At 40.4% G+C, this 22,391-nt stretch overlaps 1 non-coding gene across 1 annotated transcript; it reads right to left on the reverse strand.

The window, feature by feature from the left end:
- Positions 1-2,197: 2,197 nt before the first annotated feature.
- Positions 2,198-2,338, reverse strand: LOC118150699 (U4 spliceosomal RNA). Its single transcript, XR_004738856.3, has one exon. It is a non-coding gene; the product is annotated as a U4 spliceosomal RNA (small nuclear RNA).
- Between the last annotated feature and the right edge of the window lie 20,053 nt (positions 2,339-22,391).

Raw genomic sequence — 22,391 nt, forward strand, 5'->3', positions numbered from 1 at the left:
TTCAGTTGGGGTTGCAACAGAATAATACCTGATATGGCTTGGCTGTGTTTCCACCCATATCTCACCTTGAATTGTAGCTCCCATGATTCCCACATGCCAGTGGAAGGTAACTGAATCATGGGGGTGTGTCTTTCCTGTGCTATTCTCGTGATAGCAAGTAAATCTCATGAGATCTGATGGTTTTATAAAGGGGAGTTCCCCTGCACAACTCTTGCCTGCTGCCATGTAAGGTATGACTTTGCTCCTCCTTTGCCTTCTGCCATGATTGTGACGCCTCTCCAGCCATGGGGAACTGTGAGTCCATTAAACCTCTTTCCTTTATAAATTACCCAGACTTGGGTATGTCTTTGTTAGCAGCATGAGAACAGACTAATACAACACCCCACTTATACAAACTCCCATTACCATTGGAGGTGAAACCATTTTTGCAAAATTATGATAGTAGGAGAAACCTGACATAGTTGGCTCCATCTTGCTTCTGACCTCCAAGATGCTTCGGTCATTCCCCGACATAAGTCAAGCTAACTTTAGGAGGAATTTAGTTCGTAGTTTGATGTTAAAGCAAGAATGATTATAGCCCTTCAACTAAAGTAAACTGACTTCCCCAAAACTAAACCACCTTGGAAAGGCAACAAGAATAGGATTATGGCAAGGGCTTGAACTCTGCTATGATTTAGGCATAGATTCTCTAATTCCTTACTGCTCAGGGGTCATATGGCCAGAGGTCACAATATGCATGGCCTTTGCAATTGCTCCCAAAGATAATATCACCATTGTAGAACCTAAGATTGTTTTTTTCCAAGTTGCTTTTCAGACTGACCCCAGCAAGACTCATGACTCATGACTTAGCTGGTCCTATGGCCCTACCCAGAGGTGGACTCAATGCATGAGGACCATTTTCCACACCCTTGTAATTTTGCCCATAGCCAATCAGCAGCACTCATTCCCTAATCCCCTGTTTACCAAATTATCCATAAAAATACTATCCTCCCAGGGGCACTGACATGAGTGATAACTCTGTTTCTCCCTTATGGGTCAGCCTCACATCAATTAAACTCTCTCTCTACTGCAATGCTGTATCTCAATGAACTGATTTTGCCTGTGCAGTGGTCAGGAAGAACTCATCAAGCAATTATAGACATAGATATTGTTATAAATCCCATTTTGCAGATGCAGAAACTGAGGCACAGAATAAATAATCAGCTCAAGGTCAGAGAGCAGTTGAGCCTGGCTTTGGACCTATGTAGCTCAGTTTCAAGCCAATGTTCTTTTATTATCATTATTATAGACACAGAGTCTTGCTATGTTGCCCAGGCTGGTCTCAAGCTCCTGAGCTCAAGCAATCCTCCCTCCTTGACCTCCCAAAATGCTAGGATAACAGGTGTGAGCCATTGTGCCTGACCCCTACTTTTTATCTTTATTACTTTAATTTTAATTTTTTTTAAGAAACAGGGTTTCACTATGTTGCCAAGAGTCATGTGAAACTTCTGGGCTCATCAGATTCTCCTGTCTGGGCCTCCCAAAGTACTAGGGTTACAAGCGTGAGTCACTGTGCCCCCAAGTGCATGTTCTTAACACTCTCATGTTCTGCCTCCTAATGAAATGCTTATGTGTTATCCAAACTCAAGGAAGATACATTAATAATATATCATGATTTTAATTATAATGGAAGGGTTGAAAATGTTCAACCCTTGAAAGAAAGATAGGGAAGCAAAAATGCATATGGCACTATAATAAAAGAAAGAGTCACAACCACAGGTATGTCTTTATTGCTGTATATCTAAGTAATTTTTCTGGTATTTTATAGAGAAAGAAATATAGCTGTGATGATCCCAGGAGCCATATTTGCATATGGAGACATTTTCCAACATGATAAAAGCTTTGGAAATCCCATCTATATTGACTTTAGTATAGGATTTGATCAAAGTTTCATCAAGTAATACCCTCCACTTCTCTTCCAGTTCCTGCATAATTCACATCTCTGTGGAGAAACCAGTCTTTTGATCTGCCCCCAGGAGGTTTAGGGATTAAAGTCCCCAAGGCTATCCGTGAGCTCAGTGACTAGAGTCTCTGATATACTCCCATTCCATAAAAAGCAAGACACACGCCCAAAGTTTGAAACACTGCAAGATGAGGAGGCTTTCTAGTGAATATATATATATATATATATATATATATATATATATTTTAAATTCAGTCTCCATAGAGACTGTCAAAAATTGCCAATGTCGACTATATTTCAAGTCGTCATGGCAGGGTATTGGGGAAAGTTATCAATTAGCAATAATCACACCTCAGATAAACCTCATTGGCTACGATACTGCCACTGTGCAAAGCTCTAATGAGTATATTAAAGGGAGGTTTTTAACTGTGTATGGGACTCATGGTTTCTCCCCATCACCTTTACCCTAAAGCTTTCTTTCTTTTTTTTTTTTTTTTTTTGAGACGGAGTTTTGCTCTTGTTACCCAGGCTGGAGTGCAATGGCGCGATCTCGGCTCACTGCAACCTCCGCCTCCTGGGTTCAGGCAATTCTCCTGCCTCAGCCTCCTGAGTAGCTGGGATTATAGGCACGTGCCACCATGCCCAGCTAATTTTTTGTATCTTTAGTAGAGACGGGGTTTCACCATTTTGACCAGGATGGTCTCGATCTCTCGACCTCGTGATCCACTCGCCTCGGCCTCCCAAAGTGTTGGGATTACAGGCTTGAGCCACCGCGCACAGCCTACCCTAATGCTTTCTAAAGAAATTCCATCACATGACACTGCAATGCTTAATATGCCATAATTCCATGTGTTGTTAATGTTATACAATATTAAAAATGAAATTGTGGTATTTGAAGTGTACTCATAGCACAATTTGAGAAAATATGCCAGTTTGGAAACTCTGCCAACATCAACTTGAAAATCTTGCCGTAGATCGTTCTTACAGATATATTAGTCTGAGTTCCCTCAGGGGTCAACCCGAGACCAGGAGTTGGGTGTAGCGGGCTTATTTATGCAAGAGCTTACCCAAGAAGCCCAATGGGGAAGTGGGGAGTGAGAGTGAGAAATCAAAGGGGATGTGTTAATAAGCGAAGTTTAGTCACTCTCATCCCTGGGAAGGAAGATGTGGTCTTGGAAACACACCCCCATCCCAGGGCCCTTCTTCCTGTCCAAGGGCTGTCTCAGGGGTTTTGACCCACATGCAGCTGAGTAAGTTCCCTAGAGACAGAGCCAGTCCTGAGCTGAGAAGAAGGAAGCCAGACACGCTTCAGTGAGTGGCTGTCAGCTTGCTGTGAACCCTCTAGTACACCCGCTGGCTATGAATCCTCTAGTATACCTGCTGGAGAACAGAGAACGGCCAAGGGGATGTGGGTGGGGCATTCACCACCGTCCACAGATGGAGCTTACATGACTGTGCTGAAAATAATCCTTGACACATTAGAGGCCTCCTTTTTAAGGACTCAGAATGCCAAAGAAACTTCTGTCCTTTTTAAAGGCACTTCTGCAGTACCATCCAGACTAGAAAGACCACAGGTCTATGGCACCAAGCTTCCCTTACTAAAAATAAGAAAGCTGTAAGGGACAGGGGTCAGGTCTTCTGTGCTGGCAATATGTCTCATACCAAGAAAGTGCTCAATTATTTTCTTAAATGAAGGCAAGAGTCGATGAATGCCACTGTCACCTACACATTCAGTTAAGACGAATAGCAGATCATTTGCCAAAATTCCCAAAGATGTTCATTTTACATTCAGAAGTCTGAAGGAAGAAACAAATGCTTTTTTTCCAAAAAATTTTTTTCATGTCATTTTAAAGCACATAAAATGAGTCATTAAAGTGAAAATCTTAAAAAGAACCACTGAAAGGGGTTGGGTTTTTCCCATGGTGTCTTTATATTTTCTTAATTCCATTTGAAGAACTCACTGTAAGTTCTCTATAAGAAGAGAGTCATGTATCAGAATTTCTCAAAGGTCAGCTTGGAGAGTGCATAGGCATGAAGCACAGCCATTCCTATATTTTAGACACTGTGGTATGATTTCCAGAAGGTCCTTTCCGTGATTACATCTATAGTTTGAAATTTCATGGATTCTGTATTACTCAGTGGAGATCTACATTTCAGCAGGTTTTGGTGGAAAGCTGTACGTATTTCTGATGGGGGTAAGTGCAGGCACAATGGGTAAACATATACATAACGTTAGTCTCATATTCACCTTGGGGCATGGTTTTTGCATTCAAATGAGCTACAATTTGGCTCTTCACATAAAAGGTGAACTATAGGACCCAAATCCAATTTGTGCACAGCTTTTTTTTTTTTTTTTTTTGAGATGGAGTTTCCCTCTTGTTACCCAGGCTGGAGTGCGATGGCGCGATCTCGGCTCACCGCAACCTCCGCCTCCTGGGTTCAGGCAATTCTCCTGCCTCAGCCTCCTGAGTAGCTGGGATTACAGGCATGCACCACCATGCCCAGCTAATTTTTTGTATTTTTAGTAGAGACGGGGTTTCACCATGTTGACCAGATGGTCTCGATCTCTTGACCTCGTGATCCACCCGCCTCGGCCTCCCAAAGTGCTGGGATTACAGGCGTGAGCCACTGCTCCCGGACTGTGCACAGCTTTTATAGGCTAGCTGAAACTGGCATAAGGACTAGAGTTGCTTATCAGAAAAGAGTGTTTATAAGGGTGGTCCTCTATCCAATCAGTTATACTGGTCTGGTTTGTACACCAGAATTGGGAGACATCTGATCGCTCCTCTTGTTAGGGAGTTTAGAAAGGGTATGGTTCTGGCAGCCGCAGGAATTTAGGAAATTGTCATTCCAGCCTAGCCCTTAACCCTCGACCAGTAGGTTATTTTTTTCTCCTTAACCTTGGGGTCCAAGTTAGTTCATAGAGTGGAGTCTATTTTGGTCTCTCAGATTCCAGGACTCACAATGTTCTATGTGCCCATAGCCATATGCAGTGAGTGGCCACTATATTGGATCATTCAAGTTCAGCTTATCTTGTGGGGAAACTTGGTGAAGGATAGAGTTGACATCAACGAGTAGGATTCAAGATAGAGAAGAGAATATCTTCCATAGATGGTTCATCCACTGGAGATTCCTTTTGTTAATGTGCTACCCCCTTCCAGTCATAATGTAATACCAGAGTTCTCAGTTGGTGTCCATGTTTGTGGCTGACTGTTATATGGCAGAGGAACTATGGTTTGGAACATTCTGCAAAACTAAACTTAGATGAAGTTAAAAGGATAAGAAAGGAATCTTTGACTGTAGAAGATACTTTAATTGTTTAGAGAATGACGAGTTGGTCTAGGTCTAGTCTCACTTTTTGGAACCACACAATATAACACTCACCAAGAAATGTTCCTGTTTCCCACTCATGACTTCTTTGGTCTTTGGAACAAAGACCAAAGTAGGGAACCATATTGGTTTCCTTTGCCTACCTGCAATACATTATCACAAATTGAGTGCCACATTCATCATCCCACAGTTCCAAAGGACAGAAGTCCTTAATGAATCTCATCAGCGTCAGTAAACAGTTTATTCTGGAGGCTCCGGGAAGAATCTACTTCCAGGCTTTTTCCAGTTTCTAGAGTCAGCCTGAATTCCTTGCCTCCTGGCCTCCTTCCATCTTTGAAGCCAGCAAATATTGGCCAAGTATTTCTCAAATCATATGATTTGATTCTTCTATTTTCCTCTTCCCCATTTAAAGAACCCCTGTGATTCCATTGGGCCACCCAGATAATGCAATTAATCTCCCCAGTTTAAGGTCAACTGGTTAACAACTTTAATTTCATCTCAACATGAATTACCTTTGCCATGTAAAGTAACATATTCAAAGGTGTTGTGAATTAAGATATAGATGTTTTGGGACAGAGGTGTCATTATTTTGCCAATCTCATGTTCATTCCATTGTAATTCATTTCCATTGTTGATGCTGTTGTCTTTGCTGAAGCCATATGTTCTGAAACAGAATGCCCAACTAAAGTAGTACATGTTTGTCTCCAGAGTATAGGTATATTTTAATTTATTAACAACTATTCTTACTATTTATTTTTCACTCTCATAGTTTAGGGGTTACGGTTATTAGGGTTAGGGTTAGGGTTAATCCAGCTATTGTCTGGACTAAATTGATTATTGTATGCCTTAAATATTTTTTTAGTTTTAAAATAAATAGCTGACTTTCTGTACAAGACAACTATCTACATAAAATCATCTCAACCTTCCCATCAAAAATACCTTCTAACATATCTTTCTAAATTTTCTCTCATTCAGAGACTTGCAACTGTTGCATCAGAGCACAGAATGATTTTTTCCCATAAGACATATGGAAGAAGTAAAGCCAAGAAATATTATAACACTTTTAGTCACTTGGTAAATGTGTCAATTTTGGGAACTGAACCACATACTCAACAGTAGATGTTCTTACTGTTAGCAACATCTCTAGAGCTTCCACATTCAGAAGAGCGCATTCCTTCTTAAAATTATGTGAACAAGTCATTGAATTTTAAATGACTGTAACTTTTTTAGACAAAAGAAAATAACGAATTGCCATTTGATTGAGCATTCCCTTAGATTTCTGTATGATAGGAGAGATGCAAAAAAAATGGAACAAATTCATACAAACCTCATAAGTCAAAATACATATACATCTAAGCACACTGAGTTGATTAAACTAAAAAAAATACCTTTTTTTCTTGAGTGTTTAGAAGTAAATTTATAGCTCATGGTAAAATAGGACATCAAATTTGGTTTCAAAACAAGTACAGCAATGGAAATGTAAGTTTGTTTTTCTATCTTTAAATTTAAAAAAAATTTTTTCTAAGAGACAGTTTCTCTCTGTTGCCCAGGCTGGAGGGCAGTGGCACCAGCATACTTCACTGCAGCTTCAAACTCACAGTCTCAAGTAACCCTCCCACTTTAGCTTCCTGAGTAGCTAGGACTACAGGCACGTGCCACCATGCAGGACTTTTTAAAAATTTTTTTGTAAAGATGAGGTCTTGCTATGTTGCCCAACCTGGTCTTGAACTCTTGGCCTCAAGCAATCCTCCTGCCTCAGCTTCCCAAAGTCCTGGGATTATATGCATGAGCCACCTTAACCAGCTGAAAGATTTTTTTAAATTTAAAATTTCTGTTTTTTTGTATTACTTACATTATACCACAGAATGCAAGATAGTATACGGTTGTTAAATTTTTTTAAACTAACAAATAGAAAAGTAAATTCAAATATTCCTAAAACTTGTGTTTTAATTCAATGTTTGCTACAAGGACTGCACCTTTGCCACAGGAGCAAAAGTGTGTTTTTCAATATCAAATAAAGATAATTAATTCCACCCACAGAAATTTATTTAGCTCCAGGGCTGCCTCATGAAACTGGGGAAGCTGTGCCCTGTAACAAGTGAGCACATGTTGGTCTGCCAGGGTGAGAGAGAGGGGTAGCAACTTGTGATTTGCCTTAGGAAGATGCTGCCTCCTTGTGACTCCTAAGGACTGCATTGCTAGTGCTGCCTCCACCTGCATATCAAGTTTGCTGGTATAAAGATGAAGACCAGGGAAGATCCACTCCTAGGGGAAGGGCATGTCACAGACTTAATTCCTTTGACGAGTCTGTGTGAGAACATTCACTGTAGTGGTCATCACTTTGAGAAATGGTGCACAGCAGTTAACAAGACAGATGAGATTCCAAGCTCAATGGGACTCATATTATGGTGGAGAAAAATAAAATGTCACAGAAACTCACAGAGAGCGGGACATCATCCAACTTACTCTGGGAATGAAAACTTCAGCTGGAAATGGGGTGAGGAAAAGAAGTCCATCAGGCCCCAGAAGGTGGGTGGAAGGTCAGGTTGAGAGGGTGGGCATGGATTTCAAACATGGTTTCAATCAGAGGAAACCTCAATACTCATAATGTGTTCAGATTCTTTTCACTGCTATCCAGAAGGCAATAGTAGTATTCCAAGATACTTTCCTGTACTGAATGTTCCCACCAAGTTTTTCATTTTCCGATTGTTGAGAGCCCTAGGAAGTCCTCTGTAAATAAGATCTAGGTCATCTTAGACACTCTACCAAATCTTCCCCTGAGAGCATATTGCCCCCTACCTTTCAATGTTATTGTCAAAGCTGCTGTATCCTTGTTGTTTTATAGTTCAACAACAAATGCTTGTTTACTAAATGTCTTCTTTGAGCTGGGTAGTGCTCCAGGCATGGCAGCTTCAGCACTAAGCAAGAAATACAACACCCTCATCTTCGTGGAGGTTACAGTGAAGCCAGCATGATGGTGGTGGTGGTGGTGGTGGTGGTGATGCCAATGATAATGGTGGTAATGGTAGTGATAATACTGGTGATGGTGGTGGTGGTGGTAGTGATGATAGTGGTGATGTTGGTGATGGTTTGGTGGTGATGATGGTGATGGCGGTGATGATGGTAATGATGTTGATGATGGTTGGTGATAATGGTGGATGTTGATGATGATGGTGGTAGTAGTGGTGATGGCGTTGGTGACGATGATGATGACAATGGTGGTGTTGATGGATGCTGATGTTGTGGTGACAGTGGTGGTCATGGTGATGGTTGGTGGTGGTGCTGAAAGTGGATGTGGTAGTGTTTATGACAGTGACAGTTGTGGTCTTAGTCCATTTTGTGTTGCTATTGCAGAATACCACAGACTGGTTAATTTACAACAAACAAAAATGCATTTGGCTCATGATTCTGGAGACTAGGAATTCCAACAGCATGACACAAGCATCTGGTGAGGAATTTTGTGCACTATAATTCCATGATGGAGGGCAAAAGGGAAAGAGAGGGTGAGAGCAAGAGGGTGAAGCTTGCTTTTATAGCAAAGCCATTTTCAGGATAACTAACCAACTCTCATGAAAATGATGTTAATCCATTTATAAGGGCACCATGACCTAATCACCTTTTCTTAGGCCCTACCTCCCAACACTGGTTGCATGGGGATTTCAGTTTCCAACACATGACCTTTGGGGGGCAGATTCAAATCATAACAATAGTGGTGTCAGTGAGGTTGGTAGTGTTGGTGGTAGAGATGAAAGTGAAGGTGACAATGGGGTTGTGGAATTGGGCAACAAACAAGCACATTAGTGTACAAGAAAAATAACAGCAGTATATGCGAAAGAGAAAGTGTAAAATATACAATGTATTGCAGTGGACCTGGGCTGCTACTTCAAATGAATGGCCAAGACAGACCTCTCCGACACAGTGACACTTAAGTCAAGATCTCAAAGCTGAGTGACCTGACCAAGGGCACCCTGTGCTTCATATTCATGATTAAGGTTGTGTTGAAAAGGGCTAAAGGTTCAAGAATATTTGTAATAGAGCATAAGCTCCTATAAAGTTTATAGTCAAAATATGAATGAGTTGGTTTTCCTATAATCTCATTTACTCTATAAACACTTGAGAATTTTTCATGACAGTTTTTTTCCATCACATCACATAAACTCTACATAAGGGAAAAGATTCAAATTAGCATTTAACATTTATTCTAAAGTCCACTTTCTGTCTCTCTATTCAAATGTCTTAGGCTTTTAGAAAATGTTTCTGTTTCTATGAACTTGCTGTAAGTTGAAAGCCTACTTCATCTATTCTGGTATCTTTATATTCTTGAGAACATCTCTGCAAAATTTTATGTCATCTGCAGAGAATAGTCTTTTTCTGGCAATTTCCTAACTATTGATTTAGCTGTTCTTGTGTGTCTTTAAATGAGGAACCAGCAGCCTAGTGTTAGACTATGAAATAGAAAAATTATGGGGTGAGCATCTCAGTCACTCTTCCCTTTCAGCCTTTGTCTTAATCATCATTTACTTTTCTAATCTACTTTCAACTTGATACTGATAATTTCCTGGCGAAGTATTAATTCCAAACCTAGAGAAGAAGAATTACTAAAAATTCTCTGTAGCAATGACTGTTGGTGATCTGTTCAGGTTCATTCTGCCATTGTATCCCCCAAAGATACCCATTGCCCAGTTGAGAAGAATACTACCCGTTAGCAGCTCAGAGATGCACCACCTGCTCTCAACCAAATAAAAATACCTGGAGTTTACATTGCTCCCCAGAAGGTCCCAAAGCCTGTAACCAAAAGTGTTCTGGAGATCTATTGCTGCATAGCAAACCACCCTGGACCTAGTGGAATAAAACAACTATCATACTCTTTGCTCATAAATTGGGTGGGTTGGGTATTTGGACTGGGAACATTGGGCAGAGTTTGTCCTGCTCCATGATGTCTATGGCCTCAATAGGGAAGACTCCAATGAGTGGGAGTGACCTGAAAAACTGGAAACTGAAATTATCTGGCGATGTCTTCCCTCACTTTCTTGTGCCTGGGCTGGCAAGACTCAAAATCTGGACTCAGATGGGGCTGTTGAGAGCACCTGCACATTGCTATTTTTGTGTAGCCTGACCTTCCTTACAGCATGGCAGCCTCTGGTTACTTGGACTTATACTGTGGTAAACTGAAATTCCAGCAGTGAATGTGTCAGCAAGCAAGGGAGAGCCTCTTTGGCCTTTTACAATCCTGCCTTAAAAGTCACATGGTATCCAGTAAGGACATGCGAAGTTCCTCAATATCACTAATCACTAGGGAAATGCAAATCAAAACCACAAAGCCATATGCTTCACACCCATTAGAATGATTGCTATTAAAAAAAAATTACCCATAAAGTAACAAATGCTGCTGAGAAAGTAGAAAAATTGAAACCCTTGTAGGATTTGAGGAGTGTAAAATGGTGCAGCCACTATGGAAAACAGTACTGAAATTCCTCTAAAAATTAAAAGTAGGTTTATGATATGCTCTAGAAATCTACTTTCGGATATATACTCAAAAGAACTAAATCAGGGTATGAAAAACATATTTTTAGACTCATGTTCATAGCAGCACTATTTACAATGGCCAAAATGAGGAAGCAACCTAAATGTCCATCAATGGATAAATGAATAAGCAAAATTTGGTCTATCCATACAGTAGAATATTATTCGGCCTTAAAAAAAGGAAATTCTGACACATGTTACAACATGGATGAAATCCAGGAGGACATCATGCTTTGTGAAATAAGCTAGTCATGAAAGATAAGTTTTTATTTAATGTATACAGAGTCTTAGTTTTGCGAGGTGCACAGAGTTCTGAATATGGGAGGTTGTGGCCATTATACAACATAAACTTAACACTACTGAACTGTTCATGTGGTTTTGCTGTGTCCGAACCCACATCTCATCTTGAATTTCCACATGTTGTATGAAGGAACCAGTGGGAGGTAATTGAATCATAGAGACAGGTCTTTCCCATGCTGTTCTTGTGATAGTAAATAAGTCTCATGAGAGCTGATCGTTTTATAAGGGGGAGTTCTCTGGCAAAAGCTCTCTTTTCTTTGTCTGCTGCCATCCATGGAAGATGTGACTTTCTCCTCCTTTACCCATGGCCTTCTGTCATGATTGTGAGGTTTCCCCTTCCACAGGGAACAGTAAATCGATTAAACCTTTCTTTTGTAAATTGCCCAGTCTCTGATATGTCTTTTTCAGCAGCATGTAAATGGACTGATACAATTGTACAGTTAAAAATGGTGAAAATGGCAAATTTTGTGTTATGTGTATTTTACAACAATTAAAAATTATTTTAAAGTGTCACATCATGTCACTTTCACCATATTCTATTGTTGGAAGCAATCATTCTTCTGCCAATATTCAAGGGCAGAAGATGCAAACCCTGTCTCTTGATTAAAAGAGTGTTGTAAATTTGTTGCTATTTTGGAGTGAGGGTTGTTTTTTTAGAGACAGAATCTTTCTCTGTTGCCCAGGCTGGAGTGCATTGGTGCAATCATAGCTGTCTGCAGCCTCAAATTACTGGGCTCAAGCAATCCTCTTGCCTCAGCCTCCTTGGTGGCTAGGATTACAGGCAGGTACCAGCATGTCTGGCTAATTTTTAAATTTTTTATGGAAACCTGGTCTTGCTATGTTGCCCAAGCTGGTCTCAAACTTCTGGTCTCAAGTGGTCCTCCCATCTCAGCCTCCCAAATAAATTGTGTTTTAAAACCACCACAGTGGACTAGAGATCAGTCCCTTTACTACAAGGAGTGGCAAATCTATAGCACTATTTATGCTCTACACGCTCCTCGTGGGATCAAGCTGAGGCTTCAGCTGTAATCAGATCTCTGTCTGTCTTCTCTCTCTACCAGTTCCTGCTTCCGTCATTTCCTGAGGGGTTTCTCCTCTGAGCCCTCCTTCAATAAATCACCTGCCTATGAGTCCTCCTCTCAGACTCTGCTTCTAGATAATCTGACCTAAAACAGACTGTGAGGCTGGGAATCTATTAAAAAGTCAAAAGGGCAGTGGAATTTTACATATTTTTCGGGGCTGTGGGGAATATATTTTGAAACAGAAAGTCTTTTTATCACTCCTTTTGAAAGATGCCAGCTATTCACAAGATCTGTTCTAATCAATTAGCCATATTCCTTCAAAGACGATGACTGCCACTGTTCCTGTTGACCTGTTGGTCTTAAGAGCCAAGGTACCAACTCAGGGGGGACAGTATCATCAACACCCAAAGGCCAAAGGAAACATTATTGAATGTCCAGGTGCCAGCCAGGGTGACCAGTTGTCCTTGTTTGCTCAGGACTGAGAGGCTTCCTTGGATATGAGATTTTCAGTGTCAAAACCAGGAGATTCCCACACAAAGCAGGATAAATTTGATCACTGTGGGCAGTTTGCTTTTGTCTCTGGGATTTTGTCACCCTCATGTTAAAATCACTCTGCAGGAATGTGTTAGATTCCTAGGGCTGCTACAACAAAGAACCATGAACTGATGGCTTTAAAAAAAAAAAGCCTACATTTATTTGTCATACTTATGGAGCCTAAAAGTCCAAGATTAAGGTACCAGAAGATTCAGCATCTGGTAAGGACCCACTTCCTGGTTCATAGACAGTGCCTTCTGGCTGTGTCTTCACATGACGGAAGGGGCAAGGGAGCTTTCTGGGGTCTCTTTCATAAGGGCACTGATCCCATTCATGAGGCTCCATCTTTATGACTTCATCACTTCCCTAGGCCCCATCTCCTAACACCATCACCTTGGGGGTTAGGTTTCAGTACCTGGATTTGCAGGGAGTAGATGGTTCCTTCTAAGGGCTGTGAGGCCTCTCTCCTTGGCTTGCACAAAGCTGTCTTCTACCAGCAAGTCTTCATTGTGCCTTCTCTTTATGCATATCTTAGTGTCCAAATTTTCCTTTTTTAAAAGGACCCCATTGTTATTAGATTAAGGTCCATCTTAATGACCTCATTTTAACTTGATTACTCTTGTAAAGATGCCATCTCTGGGGCCAGGCGCAGTGGCTCACATCTGTAATTTCAGCACTTTGGGAGGCCAAGGAGGGTGGGTCACTTGAGGTCAGGAGTTTGAGACCAGCCTGGGCAACATGGTGAAACCCCATCTCTACTAAAAATACAAAGATTTTCCAGGCGTGGTGGTGGCTTCCTGTAATCCCAGCTACTCGGGAGGCTGAGGCAGGAAAATCACTTGAAACCAAAAGCAGGGGTTTCAGTGAGCTGGCATTGCACCACTGCAGTCAGGCTTGAGCAAAGGAGCAAGACTCCATTTCAAAAAAATTTTAAAAAGACCCCATCTCTAAATATAAAGTTACACTCTGCAGTACTAGGGGTTAAGACTTCAACATATTATTTGGGATGGGGGAAGGTAAAATTCAATCCATAACCATAAAGGCTTTATCCAGCTAGCTAAGTCAGGTAGCAGGAATTAGGGGGAAGATCTAGCAGTCTGAGATATCCCTTGGCTGGAAGTTTGCAGATCCTATGATACATGGCTACATTAAAAATAAAATCAACTGAACTGGTGAAGTGAATTACTTCCAGAGATGTCTAAATTAAGGCAGACGCATAAACACATCAGGTAGAAACAAACATTGTAAGTTCATAAGAAACAGAAAATCAAGAGCTCCCAAGCGTGAGAGAAATCCCACCACGTGTTTCAGGAAGACTCAAATGGTGTAGCGCTTTGGTCATCAAACTTTTTGTTTTTGTACAAATGCTTTGAATTTAAACTTAGGAGCTCTTAGATCCATTCCTGGCTTTGTTATTTAATATTAACTAGCTTTGACTATGTGACCAACATCCTCACTGAACAAATAAAGGAGTAGCAAGAAATTGCTATTTACTCTTTTGGTTCTAGGTTACTGTGAATCAAAGACCAATACCAGTAACATATTTTTAAGAGAAAATTATTTCTTCTGGTTTACTAGATTCACACTGAGTAAACATTGGCTTCAATAAATGGTGACATGGTCCTGGTCTAAAACCATTTATTCATAATGAAACAGTGAGTAGGTCGCCCTTAAACCATGAACAGGATTTCATTGACTAAATTTATGTTAAAATGGCTCATAGATTTTGTTTTTACAGAGTAAATCTAAGAAACTGATCAGCATTATGATCAAATAACAAATTGGCAATTACATAATGTCATATCCTTTAAAAGTATGCTAGGTACAAAAATCTCAACTATATATTATAGTTGGTACTAGATTATCTGTCAGCCCCCATAGGCAATAGGTAATTACCCACTTTTTATGAGCAGTATAAAAACTAGTTGTCATTCAGATTGATGGAGCAACCAATTTATTATTGTATGTTGCTATTACATCAAATTGCATTATATCCTGACATAACCCAGGAACACAGTCGTTTTCCCATTAAGCAATAACACTAATCAGAAAAATTAAGGTTTAAACACTTCTAGCAGAATTCAAGTAAATGCTCTGGTAAAGATTTTTTCAGCCTGGGAACACAGCAAAACCCCATCTCTACAAAAAATTAATACAAAAATTAGCCAGGTGCGGTGGTGTATGCCTGTAATTGCAGCTACTTGGGAGACTGAGTTGGGAGGATGGTTTAAGCCCAGGAGTTCAAGGCTGCTGTGAGTGATGATCTGCAGATCGTGCCACTGCACTCCAGCCTGGACACCAGAGAGAGACCCCATCCTTTTAAAAATAAAATAAAATAATTTGTTTTCCAACCTGAGCATGAATCACAAATGCTGACTACACATTCTACCTTTTTGCCCCATTTTGGGGGGGGTCTCTTTCTATTACAGATTACAAAAATATTTTTCCCACTTTATATGAAAGATGCTTTCATAACTAACCCCTTAATATCTAGCAGTAAACATCCTTTCACAGAGAAAAAAGAAGTCAAGAACCCCATCTGAGTATATTAATAGGGGTTCATTTATTATTGTTTGTTAACTGTCCCATAAATTATTTCAGACCAAGTAGAAAGGAAACAGACCACCAGTAGAGATGTAAACATTTTGAAAAGATGAGCAGTTGTCTGCAGACAATTCTGTTATCAGTGTAGATGTCAGTCCAATTACTGCACTCTGTAGCATTCAGCTGTCCAGGAGAAAACTCCAACAGGGAAACTATAGGCTGTGTTTACACATGCCAAATGAAGTGTGAAGTTGTACTGTGCTGGTGAAGTTGATCCATCTAGATGCCAATCAAATATTTTAAGTAAAAACAAGAAGTGTATCCTCTCTACTGACCAGGTGTGTTGCTAACCATGTTGCTAAGTTTCCCACAGTGTCCTCTCCCTTGGATTAAATAAATATATTGTTACTATTGACTAATGTTTCGTTTGGGAAACTCAAATAATGCTTCCCTCTAGAAGACAACTTTTCTCTGAAATGATGCTCATTTGGATGTTAAAACCTAAATTTCAAAATCTGAAACCACCCTCCCTTTTCAGTCCAATGATGACTCAGAGTCTTAGAGAAAGAAACAAGCTGAGACAATAAGAAATATATGTGATTTTAAATGCATTTCCTACACCTTCCAGCAATTAATCATTAATTGAGTGCTTGTGCACTGCAAAATCAAATTTTTAAAATTTTATTTATTCTTAAATGTATTTTGTTTTATGTATTTTATTTTATTTTGTAGAGACAGAGTCTTGTTCTGTCATCCAGTCTGGAGTGCAGCAACATAATCATGACTCACTGCAGCCCTGAACTCCCAGGTTTAAGCCATCCTCCCACCTTAGTCTCTCAAGTAGCTGGGACTACAGGTATGTGCCAACAGGCCTGACTAATTTTTGTAAAGACAAACTCTCCCGATGCTGCCCAGGCTGGTCTGGAACTCCCAGCCTCAAATAACTTCCCCGCCCCCACCTTAGTCTCCCAAAGTGCTGACATTACAGGCAAAAGCCACTGCACCTGGCCCAAAGGGCTTTTAAAGGGAAATTGAATGTGGCAATGATATTCATCAGTTATACCTCTCACCTCCATCTACCACACCTGAGTGCACATTCATACACTTTTGATTTTTGGTAACTATGTTCATTGGGGTTCTGTTGCAAATAATAAGCACCACTCCAGCTGTTTTCCACAGAACGGAATTAATGAAGAACATGGTTAGGTCTCCAGGAAGGACTCCCAGACCAATGTTAACAAAAACAGCCCCTCCAGGGAAATCGCTGGTTTTGCCACAGGTGGGAGACTAGGAGGCTGTCCCTACAACTTCATTCAGAGCCCCGTTTCACCTTCCAGACCTTCCCTGGCATGACCACTCTTCTCCCCACCTGCCTCCACTCCTAATCCAGGTAGGTGTTAAGAGAATTCCTGATTGGTGGAGCTAAATCCCATCTGGACCCCTAGCTACAAGGGAGTCCAGGAAACAGCATTGTTAGCCTTCCGTCCTTTGCAGTACCAGACCACACACTTGAAGGATATGGAATAAATGCCAAGTCAGTAGGTTAACCACAGTTTCCCACAAAAGTACTCCATAGCAGGCTTATTCACTGCCAACATGTTTGTTATCTGAAAAGCAATACTACTTTATCATTATATAGTTACTTTTTCTAGTAAGTGGGATCATTTTAATCCATCTGCCTTTCAAATTGTATTATGTTAAAGCAGGCATAGTTATAAAGTTGAGCTGTGACACAATTATACAGATGATCATTGACTTAACATTCAACTATGATATTTTGACAGTACAGTGATGTGAAAACAATATGCCTCCAGGAAAACTATCCTTCGAGTGCCCATACAGCCATTTTGTTTTTCACTTTTAATGAATTACATGAGATATATAACATGTTATTATAAACCAGACTGTGTTAGATAATTTTGCCCAATTGTAGGCTAATGTGAGTGTTCTAAACATCTTTAATGTAGGCTGGACTAAGCTATGATGCTCAGCAGGTTAGGTGTATTAAATGCCTTTCAATTTCGAACATTTTCCACCTAAAATGGGTTTAGCAGGGTGTAATCCCATCATAAGTTGAGGAATATCTGTGTGTGTGTGTATGCACATATGTTTATAGTGACACACATATATATGTATATATACACACATATACATATATACATACATATATATATACATATAGAAATATATACACATATATAGACATAGACATACATATACATATATGTGATCCAGGGTCACACCACTGCACTCCATCCTGGAACACAGAGCAAGACCCTGCATCTAAAATGTTATATGTGTGTGCATGTAAATGTGTCTATATGTATATATGTCTATACATATGCATGCACATGTGTGTATACATGTTTCTATACATGTGTGTATAGACATACATATAGACATGTGTCTACACACATGTATAGAAACACATATATGTACATATGTGTGTGTACACACACACATAACATTTTAGATGCAGGGTTTTACTTTGTGGTACAGGATGGAGTGCAGTGGTGTTATCATAGGTCACTGTAGCCTGGAACTCCTGGGTTCAAGCGATCCTCCCAAGTAGCTGAAACTACAGGCATATGTTACCATGCCTGGCTAATTTTTAAATTTTTTGAAGAGAGAGGGGTCTTGCTATGCTGACCAGACTGGCCTTGAACTCCTGGCCTCCAGTGATGCTTTGGCCTTGGCCTCCCCAGGTATTGAGATTACAAGGATAAGCCATTACACCCAGCCAAGTATCTGTATATTTAAACTCCTGTACTTTTGGGTCCTCTTTCAGAGGACAACACTATCAATTATTCATCCTAACGTAAAAAAGAATATGGAGCAGTTTTTAAGGAAATAGAAAGACTACAGCACCAAAACTTCTCTCTGAACCTCATCTCTTAGACTTACGGGATCTGCAATATGGCAGAGAAGCATGCAGTGCTAGGGCAGAGGAGGACCACAATGTGAGACTTTTCCTATGGTGTTATTGAGGAAGGATTAGATTTCCCTACAAGCACTCACAGCAGGGTTGGGGGTGGAGAGGGGATGGTGCTGAGAGTCAACGACAAAGTCACAGCAGTCAGCCGATGAGTGTCATTGATTCAGCCAGTTCAATAAGCAATATCCACAAGCATCTATCAGAGAGCTCACAATGTCCCTGACAGGCAGGCACTTCCCAATGGCTGCAAAACCGTGACTAAGCTTGTTATGAGTAATTATTCAGCTGAGTATTTCATGTACAACAAAATCTCTTGAGAAGTTTTTTAAAATAAAGGTTTCAAGCCTCACCTCCCAAGATCCTGGGCTTGAGCTAGAGAACATGTCCCCCTTCCCCCAATTAATGCTGATAAAAGCAGGCAAAGTCCCTACTATAGCGAAGCTGGACAATGCCATAGGGGAGGCATAGGGACGGGAATTGAGGTTAGGCAAACCTTATGCAAAGCAAAAACACAACCTTTTCTAGTTTATGATTTTTCTCTAGTTAGAAACTGGAGATGCATTTTTGCAGGGGAAAAGGCATTTTATAAAACTCACTTGTGCTTTTAGGTTGCAAACTTAAAGCTATTGGCATGGTGTACTAGAGAACCTATAGCCTTCTCCACACCCTTATAAAAGGGAAGCATGCATGATTTTCAGGTATCAGTTTGGGCCACTATTCTTTCTCAGGAGGGTTTGCTTTGCTTAGCTCAAGTTTAAATCAAAGATCAATGTTAACTTTTGTTGTGTAAGTAATAGAATAAATATTATGTTTCTCTCTAAATCTGCTCATCTTCAATTATCATGGATAATACAAAATTCCTGCCAATGGAGTACCATGTAAGCCATCCTATATAAAACATTAGTTTCCCTGTTGTTGTTCTTTTTTTTGTTGTTTGTTTGTTTGTTTCTTTGTTTTTCCTCGAAAAAAGGTCTCAATCTGTTGCCCAGCCTAGGGTATAGTGGCAAAATCTTAGCTCATTGCAATGGCCTCAAGCAATCCTACTGCCTCAGCCTCTTGTGTAGCTGGGATTACAGGTGCACACCACTGTGCCTGGCTAAGTTTTAAAAATTTTTCACAGAGACAAGATCTCACTATGTTGCCCAGGCTGGTTTCAAACTCCCGACCTGAAGTGATCCTCCTGCCTTGGCCTCCCAAAGTGCTGGGATTACAGGCGTGAGCCACCACACCTGGTCTTCATGACTTTTCTTGATAGCGTATGTTACAAAGTCTTCAGCTGGATGAAATTTTGAGTTTTTAGTTAAGATTTCATAAGATATAATTTACATCCAGTAACACAGATGGCAATACAGACCTGCTTCCAACAGTGGCAATAGCTGATTGGGTACAGACAACAGTGATTATTCTCCTTTCAGTGCAGCGCACCTGATGAGCTCCTTGCACTAAAGATCAAGCAGTAGTTTGCATAGAAGCACTCCTGGACACACACAAAACATCAGAGCTATTGCTTAAAAGGCTGATTCCTGGCTCAATTTCAGCTCCCTTTCTTGTCAGGACACTTCACAAAGCAGTCATAAATGGTATGAGGACTTTGAAAAATAAATTTTCATGGTCAGTTTCATGGTGCAAAGTGTCTATTGAATAGCCCCCTAGATGGAAAAGAACTTTTCTAAATAAAAACTTAAGAGCATGTAACATATACCCTCAATCACTACAGACAGTCTAAATTAATTCCTCATGGCCCATGACCATGCTGCCCCATGGTTACTGTTCTGCATGTAATGAGGGAAGAAGGCAGAGGCCAAATAGAATAATGGTCAAAAAGACTTCTGCATTGGGTGAAATGTCTGTGAGCCACATTACTGTGCTAAGATTGGATTATGCTTGCATTAAAGCAGGATCATATGTGTTGATTTTGCAGAATGGCCTTGAATTTTGTTGCTGTTGTTCCTCCCTCTGCCATTCAGCATGTGGTCTGGAAGTGAAGATGTAACAGACAGCCTAATTACACACACACACACACACACACACATATCACATGCATTCAGTCCAGTGCAAGAGCAACATTCTAGGGTTCTTTTCTTGAATCCTACCACTCACTGTGGCATCTTGGGCAAGTCATTCCATATCTCTGGGTCTCAGTTTTCTCATTTGTGAAGCAGGTTTGCTGTGCACAGATGACCTACTTGTCTGCATCCAGTGAGGCAGAATACTCATGCACAGAGCAAGTAAAGTGGGTTTGTTACTTTCAAATAGATAGCAAGAAACAATAGAAGCTGGGACTTCATAGCAAGCCACTCTTCCAAGGCTCAGAAAAGCTGCCCCGGGTGGATGGGGGTCTCTTCTGTGCATGACCAAGTAGCACTGAAGCTAAGAGACCCCATAAATCAGCCTGCCATGGGTTTCATACCTGGGGCCATGGGACCCGCTGGTCTAAGGCATTAAAGGACATCCTGTTTCTATGAGGTGAATGGAACAGAGCCTGGACTGTTCTAGGTAACTCCCCCTTGTCTCAAGATGTTGCATTCCCAGCACATTCTACAGTTATTCTTAAGGACTATAAGGGAAAAAGAGGGGAGAACAAGACTACTCGAAGGACTGTCCTGCATCATTGAAAACAGATGAATTACAATTCAGTTAGAATGACGAGGGAGTATTTAAGGTTTTTTTTTTTTCAATAGGTTTTGGGGGAGCAGGTGGTGTTTGGCTCCATAAGTTCTTTAGTGCTGATTTCTGAAATTTCGGTGCACCCATTATCCAAACAGGGTACACTGTATCCAATATGTAGTCTTTTATCCCTCATCTCCCTCCCACCATTTCCTTTGAGCCCCCAAAGTCCATTGTATCATTCTTGTGCCTTTGTGTCCTCATAGCTTAGCTCCCACTTATGAGTAAGAAGGTACGACGATTGGTTTTCCATTCCTGAGTTACCTCACTTAGAATAATGGTCTCCAGTTTCAACCAGGTTGCTGTGAATGCCATTGTCCTATCATTGAACATACTGTCCAGCCCAGAATTTAAGATTGTCCAAATGTCATCCCTTCAAATCTTATTGCCTTAGTTTACAAAAAGAGAGGGACTATGAAATAGATTTTGGCATAATTAACTATTTCTTGTTTACTATTAATTTCTCAAGTAGCTTGGCACTAAATTAGCAATCTTATTCTTTGTCTGGTATAGAGCATACTGCAAGTCTATAATTCTTTTTAATACAAGATTTCTGTATGAACATGAACATTTAAGAAGTAATTTTAAAGCAAATGCCTATTCTAAATAATGGGTCTTAAAGAGAATTGGAAAATAACACAGACTGTGTTATACTGTCAGAAGACTAGAATTACAGTGCTGTATCTGCCATCTACTGTATCATTCCTTTGTCTGTTTATTCATTCAATAATTTAAAAAATATAGATTAACTACCTACCCTGTACGAGAAACTCGTTAAGTTCTGTGCACATACCTGTGAAGAGCATGGTCTCCTCTCTCATGAACCTTGTATTTCAGCAGAGAAAAAGATAATAAATAAACAAACTGGAATGTATTATTAGAAAATGAAACTTTACCTTTTGTTTGGATCTAAGTCTGCCAGGACACAATTTGCAAAATGAAAACTTGAACTAGAAGTCTGGGCTTTTCTCAGTAGTCAGAGAATCCACACACTATACATACAGAGTTATATGGTCAACGATCTCAGGGTCAGTGGGCTCATGTAGAGTTTACATAAGCAAAGTGAATTTCCTATTACAAACACACTCCACAACTTAAGACAGCAAGTGCAATTTTTATAATGAGCAGCTTTCAGGCGTATGTCGTTAAACTACAGCAAGGCTCACTTCAGATCATCAGCAACCTAGGAAGAGCATCCTGTAAGTAAAGACCGGTGTTTGCCAAGTTCAGACCTAACACCTTGCTCCCAGTAGTCTCTCGGTTTATAATGTTTTACTGGAATTATTAACACTCTGTGGTCCAATGGTTCTTAGAGTGGATGCACCAAGCTCAGGGTGTTTGCAGAGATATCCCTCGTTGACTGGGAAGGAAATGTGAGGATTTCCACTTTGTATCTCATAAATAGTAAATAGTAATAATTCAAGTCCAGATTAATGCTTCTTCTCTCATGCAAGATGTAAGATGTGATGCGGCTCCCCAGTAGGCAAATTGCAACCCTTCGTCGTTAACAAGTGCATGCTTAAGACAATTCACTGGTGATGCTACCTGGGTTTAAGTATATTAATTCTCACAAAATGGATGACTGACTTAAAGC

The sequence above is a fragment of the Callithrix jacchus genome, chromosome X (genome assembly GCF_049354715.1).
Source record: "Callithrix jacchus isolate 240 chromosome X, calJac240_pri, whole genome shotgun sequence".
Lineage (NCBI taxonomy): Eukaryota > Metazoa > Chordata > Mammalia > Primates > Cebidae > Callithrix > Callithrix jacchus.